We start from the raw sequence: 19,751 nt of genomic DNA, 5'->3' as shown, positions 1-19,751 counted from the left end.
ACATGAAAAAGAGAAAAGACAGAAAGAAGAGAGTTGAGAGATTTGTTTTAATGTTTTTCAAAATAGGACACTGATTTTAATTGTCTCTTTCCTTGAGCGTAAGTTATCCTTCTACTAAGTTTGGTCAAAATTGATCCTGAACTTTTTGTGTAAAGACAAACTAGTGAAACCAAGCAGGGTGATGAGTCATAAAGCAATAGCAGTTTTCAGACAGAGGTCAGGGAGCAGTAATAACTTGCGAAATGAAAGTTGAGAGTTAAAGTTAGAGATCACGATAGAGGCAGCTGTTGAGTTATTTGTGGATAGGGTTGAAAAAGGACAAAGTTAGACAGAAATAGTCAGAGATAAAGAAAGACAAAGAGAAACGTCTGTGGCAAAATGAGAAGTGAAAATTGACATAATGAATTCCAGCCTAACCTTTAAATGAAAATGAACCTTTAGTTGATTACAAAAATCTGTCACAGGTAATTATTATGTGATCTGTTTTAGAGTCTTTTGCACTCCATAACCACCACATAAGGGCTCAACAACTTTGCAATGTTATACCAATTAACAACAATAAAGGTTGAAAAACAAATAGAAAACAAAAGTCAGGGAGTTTAAAATATATTATTTTTAATTTCCAGTAGTTGACTTTCATTTCCATTTCCACTTGGGCGCATAAGGTGATTGACATAGAGTCAAAATTGGAGGGCTTGTTGGGCAAATGTTGTCCACCCCTCCATCCGTCTAGTTTCCTTCAGAGGTAGTCAGCCCTAGTCCTATTCTGGATGCCTCCCTGTGGGGGTATTCAAGTACATGCAACAAGTCATCCTGGTGTATCCCAATGTGAGTATGTGTGTGTCTGTGTTCACAGTGTGTGTGGACCTTGGGAATCAGTGTGTCTTTCACCAATCAAGCATGGCACCTGCTTAGCTGCCTTCTTGTCCATTACCTACTCAAGCTCCAGTCTAGCAAAGTTAATGACATCTGATTTTCAACTCGGCTCATTTTTCACTACATTTAACCTTGATTTGAAACTCCACCGGCGTTTGTGTGAATATCACTCACAAGTCACTACAATCAACACCTGAAGTAATGACTGGAGCTCAGTTAAGAAACAGGCTCATTTAGGAGCAGGAGGGAGCATTTCTCAGAAGTGACAGACTTGGGAGGAGCATTGACCTAAGATAGTGGTGATGATGGGGAAACTAAAAGGAGACCCCACCAGTGGCCACTCTCCAGGGTTCCCGGGTTCTGTACAAGGTGAACAAGTATAACGAAAGGCTCAGGAGATGACTGGAAGTTACTGAGGGTGGCATGGAGGAAGAGCTTCCTTGCAACATGCTTTTAATACTCGTGTGATGTGTGGTGAAAAAATGGGCCAAGAGCCATTTCCTGTCTTCCCAGCATCAAGACATGCCTTTTTAACTCAATATTTGTGTTACAACAAAACAGTCAGTCTCTTCAGTTTACTCTTATTAACTGCTGTTCACATTCCTGGCTAAGTGGTAATGGCTCAATGACTCAATGCAGTTCAGTACAGGCTTGACTCTTCATTATATAATGCTGTATTTCCACCAAAGTGATCGTGGCAAGAAGGCTGACCACATTCATGTTGGACAACGAGTTCATGGACACTTCAATTTGGCAAGGTGGAGTTTTGGGGTTAACTTGGGGCTGTCTTGAACACACTAGTGTCATCTCTGAGATCATTGATGATGTGAAGAGGAACCACTATGATCAGGCAGTACTGTGGCTAGCTAATACCCCACAAGGTAGTGCAAACAACTTTGAAGACCTACTATGTCCCTGAGCAGTTTCCAAATCTTTTGCAGAGCTACTTCCACAAGTTCAACATGCGTTTCACCTGCAGAAACTTCATCACTGACTGGAAGAGGCTGGAGATCGCAATTGTCACTGGATGCACGTCGGCGATAAGTTACACCAGGGTGCAGTACTGGCAAGAAGGCAACCAACAGGTTGGACATTGGTGTTCAAACCTGCAAAATCCAGAAGTCTGGTAGTAAGGAGGGTGTGTCCAAGGTTGAGGTTTGCTTAAGATTGGAGAGGATTTGATACCAATGGTCCAAAACAAACCCTTTAAGAGCTTGGAGAAGTGGTGCAGGGTGGACCTCAATGTCAAGCAGAGTGTGAAGGAGATGCACATTCCGGCTGAAACCTGGAGGATATCTGGCTTAACCAGTAAGTATAAGGTTTGGGGATACCAGCAAGGGGGGTAGGGCCAGGATGCTGGTACTGCTGCCGAGCATCCGAGATATCATGGACTTAAATCGATGAAACATCCAAGAAAAGGGGGTGCCCATTTGAAAACCTGCCAAAGCCACTCAACACAGTCCCAGTCTAGAGGGAGGTGCATTCAGGGAAAGAACGAAAGAACAATGCCAGTGGCTCACAGATTCTATAGGGGTGTAATCTGTAAAGATGAGCCAGTTGCAATTATCCTATCATAGTTTAGCATAGTCCATTTTAATCAGTCATTGTGCATTGAACAGCACGTTTAAATCATTGTGAGATGTTTCATTTTCCTTTTCCGTAGTATGAACCAAGGTAAGGAAGGTCAGAGGAAGAATAGTGATGGGAGGAGGCGGTCTGACAGTTTATCAATGATGGCTGTGCATTAGTATCGACACAAGAACTCAGTGGGGAAAGCAAATCTTATCTTTGCAAAGCTAGAAAGGCAGGGGGAGATGGGAGTAAGGGGGAGATAGTGGGAGGAGGGAGAGGAAGAGAAAAGAGAGCAGACAGGGTGGTGAGATATGAGATGAGTTTGGCTGAAGGCTTATCACCCATACACTTATACACTCTTATCGTGTGAAATAAGAGGCAGAAATAGAGTGAAGTATATTGTTTAAGTGTAGGGTCCTGAATGCAAAACTAAAGAAACAAACCATCTGACAAAAACCTGCATGATCAAAAGACAGCAAAGGCCTGGATCCTTTTTGTTTGTGTCATGGATAACTGACTAAATAGTGTCAGACAACATTATGGTCCATATGTATAACATGAAACACTAAAAAGAAATGTGTTAAATAAATTTTACAAAACAAAAAAATCTAAATCAAATCAATATTTGGTGTTACTACCCTTTGCCTTCAAAGTCAGGGGATTTCATAGGATTATAGGCAGCCAATTATACTCTATAACGTGCTAATGGTCATCAATTTCACACATTAAAACACAATCATTAACTGATACAGAAACAGCTTCATGGGAGGCTTAAAACTGGGTGAGGAATCAGCCAAACTCTGCTACCAAGGTGATGTTGTGGAAGACAGTTTCAAGTCACAGGTGATGGCACGACCAACTACAGCAAAACACAAGGTCGTTATACTGCATCAGCAAGGTCTCTTCCAGGCAACATGTTCTGAGTGCAACAAGTCCCAGCTAATCGTCTGAAAGATGTGGGAAAAAGAGGATACATTCAACTCCAAATTCCATATTAAAACACTTGAAAAAAAGTCAAGGTTGATTTCAATTGAATATGCTACAAAGCCAATGTGTCGTCACATCCAGAATGCCTTGTGTCAATCACTGGTTTGGCTTATGAAAAAAGCTTTAAAGTCTGAACCTTTTCAGCTGCAGAGAATAGAGAAAAATCTTTTCTGCTCAGAACTCTGATGTAACGTGTGTCGGCGCTTTCAATGCCACCTGCAGACATCAACACCTACACCCTGCTGACATTATGGGATAACTGTGAGAAATAATTGTCAAGAAATGAAAACAGCATGGTAATTGTAAAGAATGTACATTAAAAAAAAGTATTTTGCCAAGGTTCTGTGTTTTTGTCTTTGCTCCCTTTGTTCTCAGATTTTCTGAAGTTTTACAGTGTAAGAAAGAGTAAGGGGGAACTCAAAGGAGCATTTAAAAAGTAATATCTTCAAAATAATGAAAGGCATTGGATAAGATGATATAATTTGAGTCTCTGTCTTGGTGGAGGTTAACAAGGACGAGAAAGCTTAGAAGACCAAATGTGGATGAGCGGAGCTAAACAAACAAGCTGGCGGAAGGGCAATGAAACACAGGAATAGTACAGCGAGGGAAGGCAAATTTCTTAACCTCTCTCTCTATTTATATACATATATACAGTATGTGTGTGTGTTTTGTTCTGGTTCTGGCCTTCAGTTGCCTGTCAATTCCCTTGTAAATTGCTTGTGTCGATCCGTCCTTACAAGCTTCCACACACTCCCTGAGTCCCTGTTAAAACGGTCACGCCAATAAAAGCCCATTTACTTGTAATGAATTGAGAGAGAAGCTAAATACTAAAGGGCCTGATTTAGCAACAACTGCTGATGATCCTCAATTGAGTTAGGATTGAGCTAGCCAGCCTTACCCATTCTCCAACATGGCTTGGACTGTAAGGCATTTCAAAAAGAAAAAGAGGGCTGCCGATTACATATTCCATCCCTTTGGACGATGTACAGTGTGAAGGCATGTACCTTACTCTGGAGACATCATAGCTAAATCGTTGCATTGTGATGAGCAGGATTCTGCCATCTGCCCACACAACAAACACAATAATGAACCAGACACAACAAAGCTGCCAAAACAGCTAGTAAATAATTAATATAAGTCACCAAAGCTCAATGTAATTATAACAACACTATTTGGCCGATTTACAATGCTTGGAAGTCATACTGCCATGATTCTACATGGGGAAACTCACAACTCCATCACTGCCTTTGCGAGAGCCACACAGCGAGTCATTTGTACGGAAGCCAATAACCCAGATGAACAGAAGAGAGAGGGTATGTTAAGATTATTTTTACAACATCAAAATTAATTTGAATGATTTTTAAAAAATGGCTTTGTTCAGTATGTCAACATGGGAATGAGAATGGTTTGAAAGCATAATTGCTTTGTCCGTGCAGTAATCAGCTGGATTGGCATGCTTTTCCTCAATGATTGATTTCGTTGATGGTAAATTTTGGAAATATAGATTCGGTCTTGCAGCGTTGACTTTTTGTAACCACCTTAAATTAAACTGAACAGACAGTAATGTGAGAAAGGATTGAAGGTGGTGTAGGGGACCCAACGTCACATTTTGGAATCTAAAAACCAAAAACTAATTAAGGTTTTATTCTCTACACAGAGGCTGACTTTAATACAGTCTGTTCAACCTCATTCTCTAGGGAAAGCAATTGCTGACTGACACAGGACTGAGTTGCTCCAGAATACGAAAAATGGACCGCGATCTCGTTGCCAAAATATAAGCTTTAAACTAATCTCTGGTGCGGGTGCGCCTTGAAATTTGCACTGCGATCTGCCGGTCTGACGGGGGGATTAAAATCACAGTATAATTTTATTTATGCCCTCATCGCATGATTGGGTCGGATCAAACTGGACTAGAGGTTCCCCATTCCTGATGTAAACGATCCATTGATTTATACTTGGCTTCATTTGTTTGATATTATTGAAAGACAGTAGCAATGAACAGAACTGGGCTGCAACTGTCTTGCATTTTGAATGCATTTCATGTAAGTTGAAGCCTCAGTACCATTATACATTTAGAATCACTGTTGATAACTGTTATTGGTTATTGCGTGTTGTTAAGGTAAGAATTGTTTAGATTAAGTGGTATATGCCAATTTAAAAGGGTCAAATTAATTTACATAAGTGACAGCAGCAGAGCACAGAGTACTAGAATCTATTATGAATTACCTATTATCTGTAGCACAATTGACCAAGCTATTATAACAATAACAATACCATATAGGGGATTTGAGTGATTAAACCAACATGTGTTGTAGCACTGGAAATTAAGTATTGATATGAATTCACCTACATATGTAGCACAGACATCAACTAAGGTGTGAAAAATAAATGATGTCCTTTCGAGTACAATCATCTTTAAGAGACTCTCCCTGTCACTTTTAGACAAAAGTTCTTCAAAAGAGTGCAAAATGCAGGAACAGATAGCAGTACAGTAAGTGTGAAGCAAAAACAACACTGTCAAAACAATTGCTTCACACTTTCAACACCGAGTCAACCGTCTTACCAGGTGTCAGTGTGTTGAACTCAAAGCAATGCCAAAAAATGCATGTGTTTACATGAAAATATCACATGAAAAGACAACATTCATTTCTCAAAACAGCCAGGCAGGTGTATGAAAATAAATGAATCCTTGGCTTGTGAGTATGTGTTGACCTATTTCACACGTTCTTGTGTTTCTGGTTGCTAAATGAGCACCGAGTCATAATCCCAATTTGAACAAGAGATTTTGAAATCTGGATGTGAATATTTTTATTGTGTCATAGATGCAGGGAACAGTTGAAGCTTGCTTTCCTGTGGAAATGCATCAGCATGGTAATCTGGCTATTCTTCAAAAAACTAAGGCACCAAACTTCATGTTAAAGGATCAGGGATGTGAGGGGTGGTTATGAAAAAGGTCGTGGTTAGTGGTTATGAAAAATTTTAGTTTAAATACAGTTTCAGATTACATGAAAAAGGAAAAAGGGGGAAGAAAAAAGCTTTAAGTAAAGATCATTGAGGAGTGATGCGATATTAACTAAGAAAGCCATTTTATCAATTTTTCTTTGATCTTGCAAAACCTTTTGCTCAACTAAGAGCTCCAACAACAAAGCACTACGCACGCTCCGCCATCTCACACTGCAATGCATTAGTAAGTTGTTTGCATTCGCATCAACTTCTTTAAGGAATTCTCTGAGCAGACAATGTTGATGGGACGAGGATGTCATGAAAACGTTTACAAGTTTCATCCCTGTAGTCAGAATTTCAGCATCCTCCTCTGCAATGTGGAGCAATACAGTGGGATGTGGACAGGTCTGGATTATCCGACTCACTCTTTTCTTCCCACCTATCATGGAGGGTGCCCTGTAAAAGGTAATAGAGACCACAGATTTCAGACACATCCTGCTCTTTGCCAACATCTCCTTTATGGCCAGATATATGTCGTCTCCGCTTGTGTAAGTTGCCAGTTGATTCATCCACAGCTAACCCTTATGTATGGTGCACTCTTTATAGCAACATCAAGCTGCGTCTGCACATCCTCTGCTGCTACTTCAGATCTTCCACAAGCTGCTGCAGCTGACAGAGGGATCTGCCTCATTTTCCCTGCAGTTCATCTTTTTGTTTGGACTTTTAGCAAGGTACTGCTATTACTCTACTGCAGCATACATGTACTCCCTCACTATCCCCTCACCAGTAAAAGGCTTGTTATGTTGTCATAGTTTGGGGTCAACTCTTCTTACGCCAGGGGTCACTCTCTTCACGTCTCTCCTCTTGCGATTGGTCAAGAAGCAGCAAACAAAACCCTATCAGCACAGGTCCACAACTCTCACCAAACTATTGCTTATCATATTTCAATATTAGGCGTTTGGGGTCTGGATCAAAGCATCTTGCTGTCTGGATTTGTGCCGCCGTTTGCCTGTTGGTGAGCCCTGATTCGGCATATATATACACAATAAAAAGTAACAAAAGAAAAAGTCTGGATAGTCTTATATTGGCAAATAACAAAGCAAACCAGAGGACTCTTGGGCGTTTTTGAAGATATATCTTCACTGAGTGTCCACCAGTAATAAACAAGTAGAAAAAGGAAAAGACAAGTAGACAACTCAGAGGAGAGTCTCCTCTTCTTTTTGTTGCATCAGACGAGAGCGTGTGAGAGCTGGACTAAGGGCTCTTTAAGAACCAAACAATGCAGTTCTTTGTCCTGTCGGTACTTAATTTCCAACCGTTGCAAAGGCCCTATGATTGAATCTTGGTTGGAGGCCAGTTCCAGCCTTTTCAGGAATAAAGTTAGCTTGGGTCACCACATAGAAAATTAAATCTTTATAATTTCCTTTGTTGTTGTTATTTTTTTTCCATGAAGTGTCATTGGGTCTCCTACACATGCATTACTAATGGTACTATGAGAACAATTATGGCAATGTTGCATCTAATATACTCTATTATGTGTATGGTGCTGTATACAGTATTGTACTTAATGGCCATGCATATTGGGGGGGTTATAATGCAGAGCAGAAGCAACCTGAATGTATGGTGTTTTCACTTCATTTTACTGTCTTCATGGTTTATTTGCACAAATGGATGGCCTTTGCTGTAATGCAGCGAAAAACCACTTAGGCTTATAGGAGGTTCGAACTAAGTGATGTGTTGTATACATTCATATTTATAGCCCATCAAGGCTGCATACTTCGTTGTCATGCACCAATCATCTCCAAATGATTGGCGTCAACTTAACATTTGTGAACATATCAACTTGTCCTCAGGATATAAAAGAATGTTCTTGAGTGATCTATGCATCATCTCTAACCAGTTTCTGTATTCATATGACAGGTTAAGTGCAGCTTCTGTGAATATGCTTTGAAATAAAAAGATTCTTCAACCATTGGGCCTCACAAAAATTATGAAAAATATTGAGTGAAATACTCAGCATTAGCAACATAGCGATTTTCAGATTGTTCCAAGTTGTTTTCCTCTGTTGCCCTGTAACGGATCAGTATTACATTGCGGTAATTCTCATTTTAGGTTCTTATCTTTTATACCCTGAAGTCACATAACTGCATATTGTCCATCTCCTCCCACCCGATTACCTAAATAAAGCGTGTTTAGAAATCAAGATCGAGCATATTATTTTGTGTTTACACTTTATTTCCGAAATCTGTCCTCTGTATAAGACCCATTCTAACTACTGAGAGTATCGGGCAACACATTATTAAAGATTCTACCCTCCACCAGAGATGAGACCCCATTAGTTCAGCTTCTGAAACCGATGCACTGAAACCGATGGGATCTGAGGGCTGGATGTTGTGACATTATCTTACGGCACATATAGTGCTCTGAAAAGGTCAGCACAACAGGGTGTGTATCTTCTCTGACCTAGACCAGGAATAAACAAACAAACAGGCTGCCAGGCTCAGAACACACGGTGAACAAACACGGAGGCTGACAAATCTCCCTCATATCGATGGCACCTAGCCAGGCATCACACAGGTTAGAGAGGAAAGGTGCTGGAACAACACATGGTTGATGTCAATATGACTTTGGTGAAAATGCCAACTGTGTTATCCATCTTATGCTACATTTTACTGCCCCAAACCAATGCATGCTATGATAAATTATTCACATACTGTCAATTTTCACAACATATCACTCATGAACACTCACTCTCACGTTGCCGCATCATTACCCCAACTGAACAACCATCTACAATCTGAAGGACATTGATGACAAGTTGGTAGGAGAAGAAGACTGATCTGACCAATGAGGTGATTAAATTGACTGAGCATTAGTTACTGCTTTCCCTTTTCTCATTCAATGCCCACAATTGTAACATAAGGTATCATTCATCATTTATGCAGTGGTCTTGCTAATTATACAGACTGAAACCTATGCTTGCCCTCTGTCAATAATATATGGGATGAGGGCAGCAAGTGTCATCAATCGTACAGCAGTGAATTTGCAGGTTGTTCCTTCAAACATGTTTCACTAATTTGGCCCTCATTCCTAGGGTGACCAGTAGTTATTTTCCTTTGTACCAAATTAGGGATTGAATTATTAATATGTCATTTACACTTTGGCTTGGTTTCACATTAAAAAATCGAAGGCAAACCAAATATATATAGCAATAAAGAAGGAAGTGCTTGTCTGGCTGGGATGAGAGTAACAGAACCAAAATAGGAATAGTTACTATAAGATATAACATGGAGCATAAATATATATATATATATATCAGTTTTGTGATTCTAGGTCAATCAATATTTTAATAGATCACCTTGGTTCCAAAGTACAGTAGTTCAGATGTTGTGCACACCAGTTCAATAGGTATTTGTTTAACCTACATGTCTATTGTTGTGCAGCGCTAATGCAACATCAGAGAATAATTAGGCCGATAAGCGGAGGTCAGAGCAGCTTTATGTTACTGTAGCTCCCTCCTCAAGAGAAACTCTCTGTGCTCACACACAAACACAGGCACACACTGCATAATACACCCGGGATCTATCTCAATCTCCTTGGAAGGTCACCTGCCAATAAGGTGCACTTAAGTCTCAGACATGTGTGAACTCTGTGTTATTATTTTTGCTCCATACCACCTCTGTTTATTGTAATTTAATTTGCTCAGTCTCTGAGTACACACTTTTTTCAGCAAATAAAACTTAATGAGTTTTTATAAAAATGGCTTGACCTTTTTATTTGTTAATTTATATTCACCCTGCCTCCTTTCACTGTGTAATTGCGCCATGGAAGGCCCCTTCTGATTCTGGTGGAGTGGGACGGATGGACACGCCCCGCTGAAACACACACACCGACACACTTCCAAACTCAACCTTTCAAATCAACATCAGTCTCTATTTCCCTTGCCTTTTCCATACATCATTTAGCCTTGTCATACATAAATCTGCAAATCTGCCCTTTTCAAGATGGTTATAAACACCCTCATAGATCTCCAAAAATGCCACCACACTCTGAGGCGAAAGCCTTTGATGGTGGTGAACTCATAACAGCTCAGCTACCTACAGCCAGAAAGTGATGGATGTCAGAAGGAGAATGCATTTTGAAAGTGTACATTAAAGTGTGGCAGGCTGGGCCCATAGATTTAAGGCGCTCCCATGAAGACAACCAAGCTGTTCCTCAAAAGGGTTGAATGTAATTATAATTTAGATGTATGACTTGACGGTACAACAAGAAAGATTGCAGACACTTTTTACATCAGCTACCATTTGTGTCTCTTGTGTAATAAGTTTTTCTTCTGAGATGGATGCCTTGCTTTTCTTTGAAAAAGCCAGCAGAAAATTTGACAACAATTATTGCAATTTTTAAGACATTTCCAAATTGCTCAATATGCTATCTGCTGCACAGAAAAGTACATCTTCACTGATTTTTTTTCTACCCTCCAAGAAGGACAAAGATTGAAAATGATGTATCTCTATATACAAATATAATTTTGTGTCATATATAACGTTTTCATATCATTCTTACATTGTACACATTGAGGAAGCTATGAGCTAAATAATATCAACTTACCTTTTGTGTGAGGGATTTTTAAGGATTTCAAAAATGTCTTTAAAGCAGTGGTTTTCATTGCTCTACGACAAACAGCTAAATTGAATTATGTAATAAGTATGACAATGTATGTCGAAGTCATAACTATTGTATAACAGACAATAGTGTGACAAAGTGAACTTGCAGGGCTTATATTTTTCAGACAATGGCTATTTGAAGGCATGTCAGATGAACTGTTTCGTTACTAACCCATTCCTTGAGCTCCCCTGCTGCGTAAAACCGCATGGGAGCTCACTCATTCCAGGTTTTCAACTACTAACCCCTTTGTTACTGCTTTCAAGACCTTGGCACACAAGTTGCCGCAATTGCAGCTCACCAGGGGAGTTTCACTCACAGCACCTCTGCTTCCTGTTATTCCCCATAGCCCACATGCTCAGGGCTGCACACCACTTGTAAACCACCCAAAGATACCAACTACAGACATTTGCCCAAAGAGTGCGAGACTGAACAATTATAAGACTCTTTCCCCAAATGTGAGCGACCAAAGTCACGTACATGGCAGCTTCGCCGTGCACAGTACCAGCTTTCGTCAGAGCGTGAGGAAGACTGGGCTTTACTACATACTGTATATGCAGAGTGGAGAGGACTGAGACTGAGCAGTATGCCATATGTGTTGAAGTTTTTACTATTGCTGGAGGAGATGCAGAAATTGTACAAAAACTGTTACAGCGTTGCCCTAAGCCAATGACAACGGCTGGCCCCTATGAGACCACCAAGCAGCAGCATATGTCAACAGTCTCATGCACTCAGGGGCACACAGCTCGACTGAGCAGAGGCCCTGTACTACCGTGATCAGGGAGAGAGTGGAAGAGGAGGGAACAGAGACTGCTGCAGCACCCCCAGCGACCAGTTGGACATTCAGGCCTCTCTACCCCTACAGATCTATTCACCCAATCATCCGGCCCACAGTCCGGCCAGTCTCCAACACCTACAGGAACTCTCTGTACAAAGCTCCACTGAAGAGAATTAGAGACAGAGGACCAGCGCCACTTGGCACAGCTGCTGTGCAACTATGGCAATGTGTTCTCTCACAGCCCCATTGATCTGGGGTGCACCAGCTAGGTGCAGCATGACATCATGACCCGACCAGGCATCCTAGTCAGGCAACCACCACGCCAGATGGCATGGGAGAAGCAACAGGATGCTGACGAGCAGATAAAACAGAGCCTGGGAGCAGGACTCAGCGGCAGCAACAACAGCTCGGCATCGCCTATAGTAATGGTGCGTTAAAAGGTTGGGACGTATATTCTCTGCATAGACTATAGAGCCCTGATTGACTGCACCATTAAAGATGCGTACCCGTTGCCAAGACACATCAGACATTCTCTCTAATGCTAAATGGTTCAGTACGCTAGACCTCACCTCCAGCTATTGGCAAATTGAACTGACGGCCAGAGCACACAAAGCAGCAGCCTTTTGTCTACTTGGACATCATTGTACTGGGTGGGGATGTGCCATTGGGCCAGGTTTTGAGGAACTCAGGAAGGCCAACCTGAAACTCAGGGCCGCTTAGGAGCACATCGCCTTAGACATCATGAGGCTGCTGAAGGAGACAGAGAGCAACAATCGTTTTGTGCTTGTGATACAGCACTACTTCACAAAATAAGTGGAAGCTTTTCCCATACCTGAGGAGCAGGCTGTAACTGTGAGTGAAGTGCTGCCCTCATGGTGGGTGTGTCGTTATGGAGCACCACAAAGGCTGCATAGCGATCAAAGCCGGAACTTTGAGTCTGACTTCAACACTACATAGCGATGACTCCTATTCAGATTTTAGTCCCTCCCAGATTGATAATCTTGTTGATAGTGCTGCAGGGTCACTGCAAAGGTAATATAACAAAAGAGGTCAGCTCCATTTTACAATACTCAAACCCGCAAACTAAAGCAAAGACCGAAGAAAGAAACTTGAAAGAATATGTATGTAAGAGGGAGAATACCCACAATTTGGCAAGACAGCCTCAAACTAATAGAGGAGAACAAAAACAGCACAGTGTTTCTTTTCAGCACTTTTGCAAGGCTGACAAACAGCCATAATGCTATTAACCTTGCATTTCATTCTGAAAGTTGGTAATAAAAATGTTTGGACAACACAGGTGTTAAGCATGTAAGCACACACAACACATGTAGTTAATTTGGTTAATAGGTGTAAGGCCTTCATTGTTCATGTAATGCTGTCCCTTGCTAGACATATCAAAAAGAGCAGTAACCAGAACACTGAAATATGTATATAATGTTTTCAAGGTCATGATTGTTGGTTCAGACTTCATTGAGGGAATTCAACCTACAATTCTTCATTTGTATGAGAAATCATGCGTTATTTCTTAATTCAAAAGGTATATTTGCTGCATCCAATGAACAACAAAAATAAAACATGCACTTTCAATCCACAGAAATACAATACAGCAAATAAAGTATATTGCGAAATTCTCTTTTGAAGCCAGCCTCACCCCTGCAGTGCTACATGACACAAGCACTCTAACATCCTTGTCACATTTTTTCCCTGTTTCTGAACACTACTTCAATCCTGGAAACTCAGTATGTCTTCTCAATGTGTTTTCCTGAAACACTGTGCCTGAAGGAATAGTTGGATTTGTTTGAGAAAAGGCCTTTTTCCCTCCAGTGGTATAACAAAAAGGTGACTCCGGCTCTTGCTAGAGACTCAGGACATTCATTCCTACCTGAGATTTATGCATTATTGTCCCTTAGTCAAACCCAGGCCCGGTCTCCAGCATTTCACTTTCCCCCAAACGGACTTGAACATTCATCATTTTCATATGTGGATGTGGTAAAAAAAAAAAAAAAAGGAGTACAACCTCTTCTCTATCCCTCGATGCGCCAGTAGTCATTGAAACATTTGTAGGGAATACAACAGGAAGAGTTGGGGTGAGGGGTGCACAAGGCCATTGTTTCTCTCTTCACGGGCATTAAAGCGCAACGGGCTTTGCCCGATATATAAAGGGACAGTGTAGTTTTGAAGGCTCCAAGGGAACTAAAGAAAAACAGGCATTGGTTGGGTACATACAGAAGAGGCAGTTGTGTGTAAAGCCATACAGTATCATAGCCACCAAATAAGCAAAGCAAAATAGTTTTCTATAAACCACAGTAATAATCTTTTGATAGTTTTCCACCTCATACCACCTCATACTGTTGAAACTCCATTGATTTACATGGCGATTCACATTTCTCCTGTTCTAGGGTTGGAAATGCCAGTATGCATTGTAGCTTTAAAACAGCATGCACACCTCAAAGGGCTTTGTCTTGATGACTTAATGTGGTGTTGAATCCCTTAGCATACATAACTAATTAAGATGAAAGAACAGTTGCTTAGTAGGATCATTGCCAGCATTCTCAGCTGAATGCCTGTTAGCCATCTACAGAATCCCTCCGTCTGAAAGTTACAAAATAATCAACCTGATGTAGTCTAATTGCAGAGGAGGAATCCCTCTGATGTGACAGTGAAAACCTGAGGCAGATCTTTTAGGATACCAGCTATTGGCATATGCACTCAACCCTCATTGCTCCATCCTAAACTTTCAAAGATGAGAGCAGTGAGTGGCTCTGTGAGCTGCTGATGTGACACAGACATATCACTGCAGTGAAAGTTGAGTGGACTCACGGCCGGATGCCAGGAGGAGCATATACGGTAGCTGACTGCTCTTCTTTTATTCACCTTCTGCTCTTTGTAGCCATGTTCACATTCAAAAAAGGTTGATCACTGTATGCAGTCTAGACAGAGTCAAGCATCTAATGCATGTTTCAGCAACTCCTGGAATATTTGTACGAGATTTAGATTTCCCCATTCATGCTGCCTTCTGTCCTCAATCTACATGCTACAAGAGTTTGGTGTAGTCAATGACTTAGAAGCAGTTACACAACTGAAACCTTTGGCCAATCATGACTTTATGATTGCCTTTGGTAACGCAACCAGTCTACCGAGCGATTTAAGAAACAGGTAGAATGGCAGCTGAGCCATCAGCCATGTATCTATTCTATACGACACCATCATCTACATACTGAGGGAGAAGCTGCAAGCCATGACGGAAGACACGTCCACCGTCTCCTGGATTTCTGACTATCTGACTGACAGACCACAGTTTGTCCGACAATGTTCTGTCTGAAATGGTAATTGGCAACACGGGAGCTCCACAGGGGACCGTGCTGTCTCTCTTCCTCTTCATCTTGTACACCTCAGACTTTCAGTACAACTCTAGGTCTTGCCACTTGCAGAAGTTTTCTGACGATTCTGCAGTGGTTGGGTGTATTAGGGATGGACAGGAGGAGAAGTACAGAACACTGGTGGATACACCCTGTGCATTCTGGGTGAGGATGTTCAGGTGGTGGAGGGTTACAAATACCTAGGAGTCCACATCAACAACAGACTGAACTGGAAGACCAACACTGAGGCTATAAGAAGGGAATGAGCAGACTCTTTTTCCTGAGGAGGCTGAGATCTTTCAACATGTGCAGCAAGATGGTGGAAATTTTCGGTCAGTCTGTGCCAGTGCACTTTTCTACGCTGTAGTGTGCTGGGGGAGCAGCATCGGAGCCAGGGACACCAGCAGACTTAATAAACCGATTAAGAAGGCTGACTCTGACTCTAATTGGCTGCAACCTAGATACTTTTGGGACAGTGATGGAGAGGAGGACACTCAAGAAACTGATATCGATAATGGATAACCCTTACCATCCTCTCCATCTCCTACTGGACAGACAGTGGAACTCCTTCTCTAGTAGACTGATCCAGCTTCGCTGTCACAAGGACAGATACAGGAGATCCTTCCTGCCTGTTGCTATGTCACGCTACAATGCCTCAACTCTGTGTAACAGAGAACACTCTGCCCCATACACTCTACCCCACTGAAATTATCTTGCATGAAACAAATTAAAACAGAAGTCTAGTCAAAATCCGAACACACACACACAGACACGCACATACATGTCTGGTGTGGTAGTCCTGCATGCGTGCCTTTTGCTTGTTTACATATTTATGTCAGTAGATACCTGTATGTCCTGTGCAGACATACACACCCACATGGATCGCACACGAACGCGCCCGTACCAGATTCTGTCTAACACGGGGGGTTGGGGGGGAGCAGCAGTGTGCGGGCAGCGTTACCTGCAGCATTTCACGCCAGGCCGCTCGGAGCAGCAGAGGAGTCCAGACTGTGTTATTTCCACCTCAGAGGTAAGCTCAGTGGCCTGCTCACATCCCTGCTGCCTGCCACCTGTGTGGTGTGATTGCAAATACACACGCCCGCGCACACACACACACACACATCACATCACCGTAGAAAACCAGGCCATATCACAGTAGACACCTGGCTGAAGACAGACAGAGTAAAAGTGTCTTGTCTCTAACTCAGTGGCTTAGGTGTGTCCAGTTAGCCAAGTTTGTATGTTTATCCCTGGATGAATATGTATGAAAGAATGTTACTTTATATTAGAATGTGCATGTTGTTGTTGTTGTTGATGTGAAAGCAGTTCACAATGGAACCTCTGCACTTTTAAATTGTGACTAATGTTAATTCAATTCAATTCAACTTTATTTATATAGCGCCAAATCACAACACGTTATCTCAAGGCACTTTACTTTACTGTATTTTTCTATAACTAGTTATTTCTGCAACTTCTTTAAGTTTTTTGCAAGTGTGCTGTCTGAGCCTTATCAGCATGGACTCTGCATGTGCACCGTCTCTCTCACTCTCTCTCTCGCTTGCTGTTATTCACCTGATTCTCTGTTGGGGTGTCTTTGTCTGCGTCATTAGGTCCTATATTAAAACAACTTGATCGCAAAGTTCATAACACACAAAGCATCTTAAATTGGGGCAGTGAATTAAAATCAACTCGGTGCGGTTGTGCTCATTTCCATAATCAGGTCGAGTAATTACCCCCCTTACATGAAAAACATGCGCTGATGCAGACATTTATGAGACGGTAATTTTGTGTCCTGCTTAGTAAATATGTGAATACATGACGAAATGACTCTAAAGGATTCATCTGTACGGAGGCCATGGCTTTCTGCTGTTTCCATTTCAATTTACTTAAACAATATATTGCCTATTTCGCCTCAGGGTCTAAGTTCTCCTTTCTCTCTCTCCCTCTGGCTCTCTGCCTCTCTTCGGAAAAAAACAACATTAATAATAATAAATATACCATCTTCTTTCTTTTTTCTGTCTCTCTCCCTTTTCCCCCTCTTTCTGTATAAAAACGATCTCCAAAATGTCTCATAACTCTATGCGCACTGTCATGTCCAATGCTTGCTTCAATAAAAACATACAACTAAAGGACTCAACACTGAGTCAAAGACATTCGGGAACAATATACATGTTGCAAGTATTGCAGTATAAGGCTGACAGTATCAATCAATCAATCCATTCCACTACAATATTTGACAGAAGCTTTATGTGCTGATGCAGGATAATGTAGTTAAGTTCCAGGAGAGATAGTCCACTCTCTTCGTCTGTGAGGCTGGCATTCCTCCACTGTTCCGTGTTCAGGTCACATTTATTGGTATTCAATCACACACTAAAGCAACGTTCCTGTTGATTGCTTTCGGGCAAAGTGACTGTCAGGACTTGTGCCCGAAGAAGCACCGAGCACAGAGGAAATGAAATCACACTAAAGCCTGTGCTAGCTTTTCATCACAATAAAAAAGCGAGCCTGTATTATCCTTTTGTAAGGAAAAGGGAGAGGTGAACTGTCAGTATTTAATAGACCTGACGTAGTTAAGTGTTGAAAAGGTCAGTGCATTTTCCAAAGTTAAACCAGGGAGAACAGCTCCAGTGACAATAGAGTAATAGCATTTCTAGGCTTGATCAGACAAGAACTGGAGGACAATGCTCTCTGGAGGTGAGATTCTCTTTCATCCCTAATCCTTTTGCCTTCATACATACAAATATCAGCATGTGTGTTTTATTTCTCCCATGTTTCACATTTAATAATCATATTGTTGACCTTGTGTGACCTTTACAGGCTTAATCTATGCAAAGGCTAAACAACAAGCCTTAGGGACAGACATTTGATTTATTCCAACTCTGAGCTCAACAAAATGAAAAATGCATGGCTTAGTGGGAAAAGAGAGATACCACAACAACTGGCAGAGAAAACGAGACTTGAATCCTAGTTTATTATCCAAAGTTGGCGTGAACCCTGACACGATTAACCATACTTTCAAATAAACCATGTTTGCCAAATGGTACGCAATACAGTCGGATATGGTAATCCCTAACATTCAGGATGACCTCACATCAGATTGCTCTGCTCAATCAGAGCCATCCCTCAGTCATACAGCGGGTAGATAGGAAAAGAAAAGGGGGGAACCATCATCACGATCCCACACTACCCCTGGCACTCCACCATTTGCAATTAGCATGCTATATTTCCCTTTCAGGCTCGGATAGTCAAAGCAGTCTCAAACGAGAAGACAGTGAGTCAATATTTACCTTCCCTTCTCAACTGCCAAAGGATGTGTTGCAGCGCGTTTGTGTGTTCACTGGAGAGTGTGATTATGTCATTTTGCTGAGACGGATAGGTGTGAATGTATGCAGCGATATGTTGTGATGGCTGAGGGATGGAATAATAATAATCTTAACATCTGCTTTTGGGCATCACATTATCTAACCATGATACTGATGCTGATTAAACATCTGTCATTAAGTCTATGCCAGTGGAGAGAAAAGGTTGGGACAATCCTTCTATTGCACTTTCACCTTTTTCATTCGTGATTCTACACCATCTGTCAGTTTGAATGTGAGACTCAGGGAATGCCATGTTAAAAGCTCCTTCCTGCACACACACACACTTCTTTTTTCACAGACTGACAACACGACCTGCCGCTCCACCTCCAGCATTCACAGTTTGCCCTTCAACCTGTTTCATTTTCCCTGACAATCCACCAGAGACATAAGCACATTGGCGAGGCATGGAGAGACTTTGTCACCATCAGCAGGATGTGCTTCAGACATGCAGGTTCTTTGAACTGATTAAATACACAACCTTTCTTCCTTTTATCTCCTCTCACTTATCCTGTGTCTCACTCAGTAGGAATTGTTTCCCCCCGCCAATTCCATCTGCATGTTCACTTTTCATTATCAACCAACTTTAACCTTTGGCACACACCATCCAGCGCATTAGTGGTCAACCAGGCACTCATGGTTAAGGAAAAGAAGCTGATTCATGAGACCTGTTGGGGGAAGTGGTCTCCACCCAGTCATAAACACACTCTCAGGTGGTTTGTTTGTAATGTGAAAACGATCCCCTTTAGTTCCAAACCAATTACGAGGCAATCTGTTGATCAATGGATTGATCCACAACCAGAGAGGTGCTAGGTGCTCAAGTTTACCCACAGCAAAATGATGCACAAATTTGACTCAAGGGTCACCTGATGCATGAAGTCACACGAATCTCTTATCAGTAACATAACAGTCAGTCATCACAGGTAGCCTGGAGCTGAAGAGAAATCTGTCTGACTGAGACGAACGGTTGTGTGGATTGAAAGGAGAGCTTGCATCTTACACTTGTACCTCTTTGTTTAATTGCCCTCCATCTCACAAATGCTGAGAGCCCTACACATGCAGACTATAGTAGCACAACTACTGAACACACAGCACACACTAGGATGGAATGTACACTGTTGAAACTCATACACTTGATATAAAAGGAGGTGATCTACCATTTAAGAGCCATTTTAGAGTCTTTAAATGCAGCCGCTTCTTTGTATGGATAACGTC

General features: G+C 41.6%; 1 protein-coding gene across 2 annotated transcripts in view; it reads right to left on the bottom strand.

Annotated features, from left to right (window-relative positions):
- nrxn2b (neurexin 2b) overlaps positions 1 to 19,751 on the bottom strand; it is a 372,419-nt gene that overhangs the window by 341,715 nt on the left and 10,953 nt on the right. The window lies entirely within an intron of this gene.

The sequence above is a fragment of the Genypterus blacodes genome, unplaced genomic scaffold, assembly GCF_046128005.1.
Source record: "Genypterus blacodes isolate CSIRO-AG114 ecotype Tasmania unplaced genomic scaffold, CSIRO-AGI_Gbla_v1 ptg000027l_1, whole genome shotgun sequence".
In the NCBI taxonomy this organism is placed as follows: Eukaryota; Metazoa; Chordata; class Actinopteri; order Ophidiiformes; family Ophidiidae; genus Genypterus; species Genypterus blacodes.
This window is presented reverse-complemented; position numbering and strand designations above follow the sequence as displayed.